This window comes from Tachyglossus aculeatus, unplaced genomic scaffold, assembly GCF_015852505.1.
Source record: "Tachyglossus aculeatus isolate mTacAcu1 unplaced genomic scaffold, mTacAcu1.pri SUPER_30, whole genome shotgun sequence".
NCBI lineage: Eukaryota > Metazoa > Chordata > Mammalia > Monotremata > Tachyglossidae > Tachyglossus > Tachyglossus aculeatus.
Window position 1 is genome coordinate 854,340 of NW_024044837.1, and position 13,725 is coordinate 868,064.

At 48.5% G+C, this 13,725-nt stretch overlaps 1 pseudogene; it reads left to right on the top strand.

The window, feature by feature from the left end:
* Positions 1-13,521, top strand: part of LOC119921765 — a 40,820-nt pseudogene extending 27,299 nt beyond the window's left edge.
* Positions 13,522-13,725: the final 204 nt, after the last annotated feature.

Sequence of the window (13,725 nt, forward strand, 5' to 3'; positions counted from 1 at the left end):
GAGCTGGGGGACGAAAAGCAGAGAATTGGGGATAGGGCAAAGAGCTGGGAGATTGCACACATTGCTGGGGGCAGAGAGCTGGTGGCAGAGAGTTGGGGTTAGAGAGCGGGTGGCAGAGAGTGGGTGGAAGAGAGCAGGCATCTTATGGGTAGAGAGCCCGGGTGCAAGGATCAGGGAGGGCAAAGGGAGCAGGGAGGCAGAGAAACAGGGCAGGGAGTCTAGGGGCAGAAGGAAATAGGGCAGTGAGCAGAAGGCCAGAGAAGAAAAGGGAAGAGAACAAAAAGCAGAGAACAAAAGGGCAGAGAAATGAGGACCAGTAAAATGAAGCGATTGCAGGTGAGAGTTGAAAGGCAGAGGGGCAGAGGGAAGGGAATTGAGTGGCAGGGAGCTGAAGCGAAGGCACAGAGAGCTGAGGGTCAGAGGGAATAGAGTTGAGGGACAGAAAACTGAGGGGTGGAGCACAGGGAGGTGAGCTGAGGAGCAGAAAGCAGGGGGACAGAGATTCAGAGAGCAGGTGGATAGAGAGCAGGGAGTCAGAGAACAAGGACCAGAGATCAGAGGGGAAGAGATTCAAGAGGAAAAATTTGAGGGGCAGAGAGCAAAAAGATACAGACCTTAAGGGCAAGAGATCTGAGGGCTGAGGGGCTGAGAGTCAAGAGCTGTGTGTGGGGCGGGCGGGGGGAAGGGCAGGGGCGGAGGGATAGGAAGCAGAGACTAAAGGGGCATGGAGCAAAGAACTGAGAGGCAGGGCAGGAAAGCAGGAGACAGAGAGAATGGGGTCATGGAACTGAGGGGCAAGGACGAAGGGGAGCTGATAGCCAGTGGTAGAAAGCTGAGAGGTGCAAATCTGGGGATCCAGAGAGCTCGGGACAGAGAGCATAGAACCGGGGGGCAGAGAGCTGGGTTTTAGAGTCTAGGTGGGCAGAAACTCTGGAGACAGGGACAAGCTGGGAAGAGATCAGGAGGGAAAATACCAGCAGGTAGAGAGGAGTGGGGCAGAATGCAGAATGGAAGAGTGCATATGGGCATAGGGGCAGGGAGACGAGAGCAAAGGGGCAGGGAGCCAAGAGCAGAGAGGAAGAGAGCTGATCGCAGGGTGGAAGTGGAAGGAAGGTAGAGAGCAGAGGTGAATGGAGCATTCATTCACTCATCCAAGCATATTTATTGAGCACTTACTGTGTGCAGAGCACTGTAATAAGCACTCGGAAAGTACAATTCATCTACAGAGAAAATCCGTACCCAACAACAGTCTCACAGTCTAGAAGGGGGGAGATAGACAGCAGAAAACAAAGGGGAAGAGAAAGGAGAGCTGAAGGGTAGGAGGAAGAGAGCTGAGGGTCAGCAGGGCAGAGGGGCAGAGGAGTAGAGGGTTCAAAAGCAAAGGAGCGGAAAGCAGCTGGGTAGAAAGCAGGGGGCATTCATTCATTCATTCAATAGTATTTATTGAGCACTTACTGTGTGCAGAGCACTGTACTAAGAGATTGGACAGTACATCATCAACAACCTGTACCCAACAATAGGCTCACAGTCAAGACAAGACAGCAGAAAGCAGAGGGGAAGAGAAAGGAGAGACGAAGTGTAGGCGGAAGAGAGCTGAGGGGCAGAGGGTCTGAGAAGCGAAGGAGTAGAAAGTAGAGGGGTAGAAAGTAGCACTGTACTAAGCACTCGGAAAGTACAATTCATCTACAGTGAAAATCCGCACCCAACAACAGGCTCACAGTCTAGAAGGGGGGGGAGATACTTTTCATTCATTCAATCGTATTTATTGAGTGCTTACTGTGTGCAGAGCACTGTACTAAGCGCTTGGGAAGTACAAGTTGGCAACATAGAGAGACGGTCCCTACCCACAGCGGGCTCACAGTCTAGAAGGGGGAGACAGAGAACAAAACAAAACATATTAACAAAATAAAATAAATAGAATAAATATATACAAATAAAATAAAGAGTAATAAATCCATACAAACATGGATTGCTGGGTGCTGTGGCGAGGGGAAGGAGGTAAGTTGAAGGGGATGGGGAGGGGGAGGAAGGGGAGAGGAAGGAGGGGGTTGTAGTCCCAGTAGTCTGGGGGACAACTGCTCACACACTAGGCTATAGGACCCAAGGGCCCGGGCTTGGGAGTCAGAGGACGTGGGTTCTGATCCCGGCTCTGCCACTTGTCTGCTTGTGTGTCTTTGGGCAAGCCACTTCACTTCTCTGGGCCTCAGTTACCTCATCTGGAAAATGGGGCTGAAGACTGGGAGCCCCATGTGGGATAAACTATTTTTTATCTACCCCAGTGATTAGAACAGTGAGCCCTCTTCTAGACTGTGAGCCTGCTGTTGGGTAGGGCCCGTCTCTCTATGTTGCCAACTTGGACTTCCCAAGCGCTTAGTACCGTGCTCTGCATACAGTAAGCGCTCAATAAATGCGATTGAATGAATGAACAGTGCTTGGCACACTGTAAGTGCTTAACAAATGCCATCATTATCATTATTAGTGCTGGCCTCCCCGGGGTCATGGGGCGGGGGGGAGTGCATTTGTACATATTTATTCTATTTATTTTACTTTGTTAATACGTTTTGTTTTGTTGTCTGCCTCCCCCTTCTAGCCTGTGAGCCCGTTGTTGGGTAGGGACCGTCTCTATATGTTGCCAACTTATACTTCCCAAGCGCTTAGTCCAGTGCCCTGCACACAGTAAGCGCTCAATAAGTACGATTGAATGAATGAATGAATAGTAAGCGCTTAACAAACGCCATCATTATTATTATTATTGACATCAGTCTGCTTGTTTTGTTATTGTTGTCCGTCTCCCCCTTGTAGCCTGTGAGCCCGCTGTTGGGTAGGGACCGTCTCTAGATGCTGCCGACTTGTACTTCCCAAGCGCTTAGTACAGTGCTTTGCACACAGTAAGCGCTCAATAAATACGATTGAATGAATGAATGAAATGACATGGGGATCGTTTCCCCCTTCCCTGGCCCCAGTTATTGGCCCATTGCTTTCCCCTGTTGTTAAACCATGAAGTGAGAGGGTGAGGCTGAGGAACTTGGAGTGGTTTGAACCCAGTTGATTCTTTCATTCATTCAGTCATATTTGTTGAGCATTTACTATGTGTGGAGCACTGTACTAAGCACTTGGGAGCGTACAATACAACAATATAAAATATATACATTCCCTGCCCATAACGAGCTGCTTGGGGTTGGCTCCATCCGCTACCCACCGGTCACGCCCAGTTTACCCAGGGTCCTACAGAAAATGCCAAGTTCCTAGGCTGGGAATCAGTGAGCACAATTCCTTTCCAAAAAGCCAATGGTCTTGGGAAAGGGTTTGGAACTGGGGGCTTTGCCACTGCCCGTTCCCTCGGGGAAGTCCAACAGAGAAACCGGGCAGTTGAGAATTTGCCCCGATGAGATTTCTGAATAATAATAATAATAATAATAACGGTATTTCTATTTGCAAAACACTGTTCTAAACGCTGGGGAAGTTACAAGGTGATCAGGTTGTCCCTCGGGGGGCTCACAGTCTTTATCCCCATTTTCCAGATGAGGTCACTGGGGCCCAGAGAAGTGATGTGACTTGCCCAAAGTCACACAGCTGACGGCTGGCGGAGCCGGGATTTGAATCCATGACCTCTGACATGACCGCTTTCCACTGAGCCACGCTGCTTTTCTGTGTCAAGTTCCCCTCCTGGGTGGGTCGCTTGCCTTCTAACGGGCCTCTAGCTAACCCGGTTCCACCCGAGTTACCTCTGACGTACCTCTTCTTCTTTTGACACAGTTCTGAGTGCTGTTTGCCAACCTGGTGGCCTTATTTTGGTACGCCTACCTCGCCTCGCTCCGGAAGTGAGGAGGCCACGGTAAGCGCTCAATAAATACGATTGATTGATTGATCCGTCAGTGCCCTCCCTCTGGGCTCCCGTCTCGGGATCGCCCCAGGGAGGCTGAGAGCAGACTGCTGCTCCCCGGAGAAAACAGACACCTGGCCAGTGGAATCGATCCCTTCGGGAATCCCCATGAATCTGATCCAACTCATTGAACTTCACAGATTAATAGATGGGAAACTGTAGACTGTGAATGATCTGTACTGTGATGACCTTGCTGTCGGCTTTTGAACGCTGCTCTCGCTAAACTTCCATTTTTCAAAAATGGGACTCAATCAGAATGGTAATAAACTGCAGTGTAGCATATTCAAAGGCAAGTTTTATTTCTCTGCTGGAAAAAAGCCGTCACCTTAGGGCTGTCCAGATAATAATAATAGTAATAATGATGGCATTTATTAAGCGCTTACTATGTGCAAAGCACTGTTCTAAGTGCTGGGAAAGTTACAAGGTGATCAGGTTGTCCTATGGGGGGCTCAGTCTTCATCCCCGCTTTACAGAGAGGGAACTGAGGCCCAGAGAAGTGAAGTGACTTCATTCATTCATTCAATCGTATTTATTGAGCGCTTACTGTGTGCAGAGCACTGTACTAAGCGCTTGGGAAGTCCAAGTTGGCAACATATAGAGACGGTCCCTACCCAACAGTGGGCTCACAGTCTAGAAGGGGGAGACAGAGAGCAAAACAAAACATATTAACAAAATAAAATAAATGGAATAAATATGTACAAATAAAATAAATAGAGTAATACGTACAAACATATATACAGGTGCTATGGGGAGGGGAAGGAAGTAAGGCAGGAAGGAGGGGGAGAGGAAGGAAAGTCACACAGATGACAACTGGTGGAGCTGGGATTTGAACCCATGACCTCTGACTCCAAAGCCCGGGCTCTTTCCACTGAGCCATGCTGCTTTTCTCAAAGGACCACCTTCTCAAATCCCAGCCACAACAAGAAATCGAGTTGCGGGTCGAGATACCAAGCAGTCCCCTTCCCATCACCGAGAGGAGACTCGGGGACCCACTTTATTTAAGTCAATTCCGGTTGTTACTGGGTCTGTGACTCGCCCACGCCTCTTCCGATGCTGGAGGGGACAGAAGCCTTGTACATTCTTCCTAGCCCTGGCAGATTTATCGATTAGCCAATTAGGCCTAAGGTGGCAAATGCTAGGAGGCTCCAGATACCTGCACTGGATTTCAACATCTGGTGGAATACCTCTGGACAGACTTCTGAACTGCTACCACGTTAATTCATTCATTTAATCGTATTTACTGAGCGCTTACTGCGTGCAGAGCACTGTTCTAAGCCCTCGGGAAGTACAAGTCGGCAACATATAGAGACGGTCCCTACCCAAGGATGTGCTCACCGTCTAGAAGTCTAATCCAACCACTGATCCTAGCCCATCCTGACTGCTCTATCAGCCGCCTTTCTGATCTCACTGCCTCCTGTCTCTCCCACTCCAGTCCCTACTTCACTCATTTTTCACTCCCTCAGCCCAGATCATTTTTCTACAAAAACCTTCGGTCCAGGTTTCTCCAGAACTTCCAGCGGTCGCCCATCCACCTCCACATCAAACCGAAACACCTTACCAGTAGCTTTAAGCCCTCAATCACCTTGCCCCCTCCTATGTAACCTCACTGATTCCCTAGTACAACTCACTCCGCTCCTCCAAAATCAACCGCCTCACCGGTCCGTGATGTCGTCTATCTTACCGCCGGCTCCTCGCCCGGATCCTGCCTCGGATCTGGAACTCCCTTAACAGTGTTCTGAACACAGTAAGTGTTCACTGACTATGACGGATTGGTTGCTTTTCAGATCTCCCCAATTTGTGTTTCTGGTGGCTAAAGACAACAGTGTATATGACTGGCCTTCAGCCAAGGTAGCAGAGAAGCAGCGTGGCTCAGTGGAAAGAGCCCGGGCTTGGGAGTCAGAGGTCATGGGTTCAAATCCCGGCTCCGCCGCTTGTCAGCTGTGTGACATTGTGCAAGTCACTTCACTTCTCTGGGCCTCAGTTACTTCACCTGTAAAATGGGGATTGAGACCGTGAGCCCACCACCACCCCGGGACAACCCGATCACCTTGTAACCTCCCCAGTGCTTAGAACAGTGCTTTGCACATAGTAGTGCTTAATAAATGCCATCATTATTATTATTATTTCCAAAGAATGAATTAATAACTGCATCTCCTCTACTTCAGGAATGCACTGTAATGCAGTAGTAAGGGTAGCACACTTCCCTAGTCCAATTAGGTCATTTCATTCATTCATTCATTCATTCAATCGTATTTATTGAGCGCTTACTGTATGCAGAGCACTGTACTAAGCGCTTGGGAAGTCCAAGTCGGCAACATCTAGAGACGGTCCCTACCCAACGGCGGGCTCACAGTCTATAAGGGGGAGATGGACAACCAAACAAAACATGTTAACAAAATAAAATAAATAGAATAAATATGTACAAGTAAAATAAATAAATAGATTAATAATGGTACTTTCCAAGCGCTTAGTCCAGCGCTCTGCACCCAGTCGGTGCTCAATAAACCCGACCGAATGAATGAATGAGAGGATGTTACGTCCCCTTTAAGGGCGGTGGGTCCGCCCGAAACCACTTCCGGCTTGGGAAGCCCCGCCCCCTCGGCTTCCGGCAGCGCATGAGGAAATTTTTCCCTGGACGCGCGCCGTCGGTGCTCCCGCCCGCGCGGGAACTTCCGCCCTAGGAAGGCCCTGCCCTCGGCATCCGGAAGCGCGTGTAGAAGTTTGTCCCTGGGCGCGCGCCGTCGGCGCTCCTGCCCGCGCGGGAGCGGCCAGTTGCTCCACTTCCGGCTTGGGAGGGAAGACGTCAGAAAACAAAGGGGAAGAGAAAGGAGAGCTGAAGGGGAGGAGGAAGACAGCTGAGGGGCAGCAGGGCAGCAGGGCAGAGGGGCAGAGCAGAGCAGCAGAGGGTTCTGAAGCAAAGGAGCGGAAAGCAGAGGGGTAGAAAGCAGGGGGTATTCAGTCATTCATTCAATAGTATTTATTGAGCAATTATTGGGTGCAGAGCACTGGACTAACAGCTTGGACAGTACAATGTCATCAACAACCCGTGCCCAACAATAGGCTCACAGTCAAGAAGGGTGGAGACAGGCAGCAGAAATCATAGGGCAAGAGAAAGGAGAGACGAAGGGTAGGGGGAAGAGAGCTGAGGGCAGAGGGTCTGAGAAGCAAAGGAGCAGAAAGCAGAGGGGTAGAAAACGGGGCATTCATTCATTCATTCAATAGTATTTATTGAGAGCTTACTGTGTGCAGAGTATTGTACTGAGATGGGGGGTTTTTAAGGAGTAGGGAGAGGTGCCCAGAATAATCTTTTTAAGAAAATGATCTGGGTAGAAGATTGAAGGTTGAAGGCAGGGAAGTAAGAGAGAAGGCTTGGGCGGCAGTCAGGGAAATTACATCTACGGGAAGAAGGTACTATATTGCAATTAATGCATCCATCCAGTGGTACACATTGAATGCCTGATGTATTCAGAGTACTATACTATATGCAGTTACTGCAGTTGTTCTCACTATGTGCTAGCCGCTGGGGCCGAGATAAAATAATCAGAATGGAAAGAGTACCTTTTTCCCACAGAACTCATAGTCAATGAAGGAGGCAGGACAAGAATTGAATTCCCCTTTTACAGGAAACAGGCCCAGAGAAGATAAGTGACTTGGTCAAGGTCACCCAGCAAACAAGTGGCAGAACCAGGATCTGAACCCTAGTTTCCTGTTTCCCAGCCCTGTGCTTGTTCCAATAGGCCACACGGTCTCCCTTGTCTCCAAGCTGTGATGTCCTGTGGAAGAAGGGGAAAAGCAAGCTGAACTGAGAGATTGACACATCTGTTTTTCACTTTCTGAAGCCAGAATCAGAGCCAGAGCTATGCTTTTCTAACCTGCCTGCCTGGTGGTGACCAGGGCCTACAAGATCCACCCAGGATCTGTCTCAATAAAGAAGTCCCCATTTGGACTCTCACGATACCGGGCCTACCCTTATGACTAATTACCAAAGAACAACGGCCTCTCACCTCGGCTTTTCCAAATTGAGAACCAGATTGATCTGGCCAAATTCCAAACCTCAGACTTGAAAGCTCAGCTCAACTCTTTCCGGATGCTTTGCACAGTAGACTCTGCTTATTTTCGACAACTGTTTTCTAAAAAGCAAATGTGAGTCAATGAATGGTTGATTTGGTTAGAATAAATAATTTGGCTCTCATTTCAATTAGGACGTTGACAATGCTTCATTGGCACGCCTTGATCTCAAGCGGAAAGTCAAATCCTTCCAAGAATAGATAGTCTTCTTGAAGAAACTTCACGACGGGGTAATGGGCTTCCTCTTAATCAGGGAATGTAAATTAAGCCGATCTAATCAGGGAAGCCAGAAGGAACTTGATATTCTCTACTTATTCTTCACCAGGAAATCCAGGAGCTGCAGGCCTAGATTCAGGAACAGCACATGCAAATCGATGTGGATGTGGCTATGCCCGATCACACTGCTGCCCTGCATGATGTTCGCCAGCGGTACCAAGATGTGGCTGCAAAGAACGTCCATGAAGCTAAAGAATGGTACAAATCCGAGGTGTGACTCTAGGGGAAGGTGTTCCCTGAGGGCGGTACCCTAAACCTAGTCCCTAAACCAGCTCTTTGGGGATGAAACCAAGCAGTTGGCACAGGTCACCCGCCTGGAGAGGGGGTGCAGGGACTGCGGGTACGGTGCATGCATGCATACACTCACTTCAGCAAACCGGCAGTCAGGGGGTAGGGGCTCCCTCTGGAAGTATCCGTGGCATGCACAGGACTCACCTATTTCCCTAGATGGGTTTCTCAGGACCACACTGTATGCTACGGGAGGTGGTGCTGGTGACTGGAGGAGAGTGGAGTAGGGAATTCATTGGTGATCCAGCTTTCCAATTGACAGCTGACTGGTCTTCTGTCCTCTTGGGACCAAGGGGCTGCGATCCACCCTGGGGTTGAGATGTCCACTGTCAGTGTTTTCTCAACAGTTTGCTGACCTCTCTGAAGCTGCTAGTAGGAACACTGATGCCCTGCGACAGGCCAAGGAGGAATCAAATTAGTATCGCTGGTAGGTCCAGTCTCTCACATGTGAAGTGGATGCACTGAAAGGGACTGTGAGTACACGCTGGAGGGTGTGGTTGTGGGGGATGAAATTCCACAGGTCCACTGTGTTGGCTGAAGTTGGCACTGTAGGAAATTCTCCCCTTTGCTTGGTGATGGCTATCTTAACACCAACAATGGGCTTTGCTCTAATTTCCTAGAGAACTAAATTGGCATCCCGCCCCTTATATGAGACCACCCAAACGACATTTTAAACAGGACGATTTAAACCATTTGACTCATGAACATATATTCCCATAATCCCAAATGTGTTTCCAACCAATGTAGAAGGAATCGGCAATCAAAAATAATGATTAAAGCCAAGTTTGAAACAAAAGAAATTTAGGTTTTTAACCAAGTGTTAAGATACCATGAAAGACCAGGTAATTCCTGAACCACACCTTTGGGCCCCGTGTCTTTGATTATTTCTGCTTGACTGACAGTCAACTTGGAACACATTGGTTCATTCTTCTGCTTTCCCTCCCAAACCCTGCCCTCTCCCTGACTTTCCCATCTCTGTTGACGGCACTACCATCCTTCCCGTCTCACAAGCCCGCAACCTTGGGTCATCCTCGACTCCGCTCTCTCATTCACCCCTCACATCCAAGCTGTCACCAAAACCTGCCGGTCTCAGCTCCGCAACATTGCCAAAATCCACACTTTCCTCTCCATCTATACCGCTACCCTGCTCGTTCAAGCTCTCATCCTATCCCGTCTGGACTACTGATCAGCTTTCTCTCTGATCTCCCATCCTCGTGTCTCTCCCCACTTCAATCCATACTTCATGCTGCTGCCCGGATTGTCTTTGTCCAGAAACGCTCTGGGCATGTTACTCCCCTCCTCAAAAATCTCCAGTGGCTACCAATCAATCTGCACATCAGGCAGAAACTCCTTACCCTGGGCTTCAAGGCTCTCCATCACCTCGCCCCCTCCTACCTCACCTCCCTTCTCTCCTTCTACAGCCCACCCCGCACCCTCCGCTCCTCTGCAGCTAATCTCCTCACCGTACCTCATTCTCGCCTGTCCCGCCATCGACCCCCGGCCCACGTCATCCCCCGGGCCTGGAATGCCTTCCCTCTGCCCATCCACCAATCTAGCTCTCTTCCTTCCTTCAAGGCCCTACTGAGAGCTCACCTCCTCCAGGAGGCCTTCCCAGACTGAGCCCCTTCCTTCCTCTCCCCCTCGTCCCCCTCTCCATCCCCACATCTTACCTCCTTCCCTTCCCCACCGCACCTGTATATATGTATATATGTCTGTACATATTTATTACTCTATTTATTTATTTATTTATTTATTTATGTATTTTACTTGTACATATCTATTCTATTTATTTTATTTTGTTAGTATGTTTGGTTTTGTTCTCTGTCTCCCCCTTTTAGACTGTGAGCCCACTGTTGGGTAGGGACTGTCTCTATATGTTGCCAACTTGTACTTCCCAAGCGCTTAGTACAGTGCTATGCACACAGTAAGTGCTTAATAAATGCGATTGATTGATTGATTGTCCACGATTACTTGGAATAGTCAATTGGCAGGTGGCTTAAGAATGCTTCTGCAAGCATTTGGACATACACATTAGAGAAGCAGCGTGTCTCAGTGGAAAGAACGTGGGCTTTGGAGTCAAAGGTCATGGGTTCAAATCCTGGCTTCACCAACTGTTAGGTGAGTAACTTTGGCCAAGTCACTTAACTTCTTGTGCCTCAATTACCTCATCTGTAAAATGGGAATTAAGACTGTGAACTCCCTGTGGGACAACCTGATCACCTTGTAACCTCCACAGCGCTTAGAACAGTGCTTTGCACATAGTATATGCTTAATAAATGCCATTATTCGTATTATCTGGCACCATGTTCATGCTGAGAAACCTCTGCCTCTCCATGGACCACAGAATGGGGCCAAACTGGGTTGGGCAGCATCGCTCGGGGCACCAGGTCTTTGATGAGGTCTAGCCAAGCTCCTACTCTTCTCTTGCAGAACGAATCTCTGGAGCGCCAGATGCGTGAGATGGAGGAGAACGTTTCGGTTGAAGCTGCTAACTACCAAGACACTATTGGCCGCCTTCAGGATGAAATCCAGAACATGAAGGAAGAGATGGCTCGCCACCTGCATGAATATCAGGACCTGCTGAATGTCAAGATGGTACTGGATATTGAGATAGCCACCTACCACAAATTACTGGAGGGGGAGGAGAGCAGGTAAGTAGGGGAGAGGAGTGGGAACCTGGGAGGTGGCCATCTATCCTTAGGGTTGCCTGGTAACAACTTAATGTGATCTGTCTTTTTACAGGATTACACTGCCGGTTCCAAGCTTTTCTTCCTTGAACCTTAGAGGTGAGCACTGCCATTTCATTTCCAGGGCTTGGTAGCTTCCTTATGGGAAGCACTGAAGTTTCCTTCTGATCAGAAAAAGCCCTAGACACTCCTAAGTGCCGAGCCCTGTGTTTGGGGAAGCTGGAACCCCCTTGGAATAATGAGGGGGTTGTCTCTTGTTGAAGCTGCAGTGGATTTAGGGGAAGCCCCAGCAGTGGGGGTAGGGGTGGCAGAGAGAGGGTGAGTTCGTCTCTTTCATCCAAACTGCAGCAAACAACCCTCCCTCAAATCCGGCAGGCAAGGTGATTATGCCTCTACTGGGTCAAGCTAGAGAAATCTCAACCCTCATACAGTTGCTATTAAAGCAGGGGTGGCGGTCACAAAATGCATAGGGTGCCTGTGGCCCACATGGTGTAGTGCATAGCCAATGGGCCTGAGAGTCAGAAGGCCATGGTTTCTAAACCCAGCTCTGCCACTTATCGGCTGTGTGACCTTGGACAAGTCACTTCTCTTCCCTGTGCCTTTATTACCTCATCTATAACATGGGGATAGAGACTGTGGGGCCCACAAGGGACAACTCGACTTGCTTCTATCCTCCCAGTTCTTAATACATTGCCTGACACATAGTAAGCACTTAACAAATAACATGATAATAACAGAATGTGGGCCCCCTGAAATTTAGACTTTTTTCACCCAAGTAGCCGGTCACATGATTGATTAGGACAAAATGAACTAGTCAGAATCAAGATGTACCCTGACTAAATATACCCCACAACTCCTGAATAGTTTATACTGCTAAATATCAATGTTCTCATTGACTTGATCATTGACTACCCCTAGGCTCGTAACTGTTCATTTTTGTGGGCAACAAAGTTGATTAAACTTTTTTTTAATTTTTTTATTACTGCCCCAAAATCCCTATTTTATGAATAGCTATTCACTTTTGTAATCAATAGTTCACACAGCCTGTGTACATGGATTGCTGATCACGAAACCAATATTGGCAACTCTTTAAACCTCCCAAGGCACTGAGATGGTGCCTGGTGAAAGAGAGAAATTCTCAACAGGAATAAACACAAGGCTCTTAATCCTTTGTAAAGAATTCTTGGGTGATATGCAGGGACCATTAAACTCTCATTTTGACAAATTGTTATTCTCATCTTTCAGAAACCAACATTGACTCCCACCCTCTGGTGGACACCCATCCCAAGAGAACACTCCTTATCAAGACTGTTGAAACTAGGGATGGACAGGTATGTGAATTTCTTAAATCAAGGGGCTGGAGTAGAGGGGAAGAGGAGGGGTGTGCAGAAAGAAATGAAAGACCTATGCGCCACTGTCAATATGCCCCACACCCAGCCAGGGGTGATGGGAAAGGACTCTCATGAGATCCATTCCCAGGGCTAGCTGGAAAGGGCATACAAGCTCAGAGGGACATCTTCCTTACCCTGGCCCATCTCTTCTCCCTGTCCCCAGTACCCACACACATACATACATTTTGACTCTCTGTAAGTTCAGACGGTTGACCCTGGCCTGACCCCAAAGACAATTCCCTTCACCTCACTGCTGGGCCCCCAGGATATACCCTACTGAGCCCCATTCTACATTGCCAGTGCCCTATATGGGCAGCCAGCCTTTGCACCTCAGTGTCCCTGGAGCATGAAGTCCAAATTAATGTATGCCCAGACAGCTAAAGGTAATTAGGAGTCATCCAAACACCTTCCCTAGGAGGTAGGAAGACCACGGCATTGTTGGATGTTCGTGAGTTGGCTCCCCTGGTTAGCCTCTAGCTTCGGGCTGGATTCCAGATGCCTTTTGGCCTCTCCTGTACTGAATATGCTTCTGAAATGTGAATTTGCGTTTGTCAGATCCTACTGAAGGGCTTCTTGGAACCACTGTCATTTTCAATGTCTTGGGGGCAGCAGCTCATGCCTGCATGTATGACTCTGACTGTCCCTCAACCCTGCACCCATCGTTTTGGGAAATAAAGCTGTCAGAATGGAGAAACCAAGCTTCTCCAAAGGAAAATGAGGTTGTGCAGGTAGCACCAGGTTAACGTGCATGAGTTATCTGATTAGGTTTCTAAATCTCATACCTCTGCCATCAGACAGTTGTTCCCTCATTACGTGGTCCTTCTCCTCAACTTGTTGTTCACAGGTCATCAACGAAACATCCCAACACCATGATGATTTATAGTGAAAACCTGCACCGATGCCCAGTGCAGCAACACCTTACCAGCAAGCCAAAGAATTTGGCCAAGTCCTAAAACAGCTTTCAAATGTATTCTGCAGTTTTTCAAGAGCGCAAGACCATCCTGGATAGGGAGAAAGAAAAGGTTTGAAGTCTTATGAACACATAACTCTAGGGAAGTTTATGGCAAAGCCTAGTTTACAGAGGGAATCTTGTGCTGCAGTACTTTTGTAAAGTGTTTTTCAGAATCATGAA